Source organism: Bison bison, unplaced genomic scaffold, assembly GCF_000754665.1.
Source record: "Bison bison bison isolate TAMUID 2011002044 unplaced genomic scaffold, Bison_UMD1.0 scf7180017864169, whole genome shotgun sequence".
Classification (NCBI taxonomy): domain Eukaryota; kingdom Metazoa; phylum Chordata; class Mammalia; order Artiodactyla; family Bovidae; genus Bison; species Bison bison.
The window spans coordinates 422676-422976 of record NW_011494741.1 but is presented as its reverse complement, the minus strand read 5'-3'; positions in this window follow the sequence as shown (position 1 = coordinate 422976).

The window sequence follows — 301 nt, the reverse complement described above, 5'->3', positions numbered from 1 at the left end:
CTCCAAGAGCGGAGCTGCCTCATCACCCAGGTCTTCCCTCTGTCGGGGACCTGTCCAGGCCTTGGTCTTCCTCGCCACGTGCGTGCTGAGTGCTGACCCAGCTGGTGGTCAGCTCCGGCCCCGCTGGCCGCCTCGTCCGCCCTGGTTTCGTCCTCATGCAGGCACGGGCTGACGTCCGTGATCTCTCAAGGCTCCGAGTGCCCGTCAAGGCGGCCTGAATCTTTGTCCTGTAATCTATCCTGCCAGACACTCTCCCAGATGGATGTCGGTGCAGCCTGGATAGAGGGGCTGGCGTGGGCTC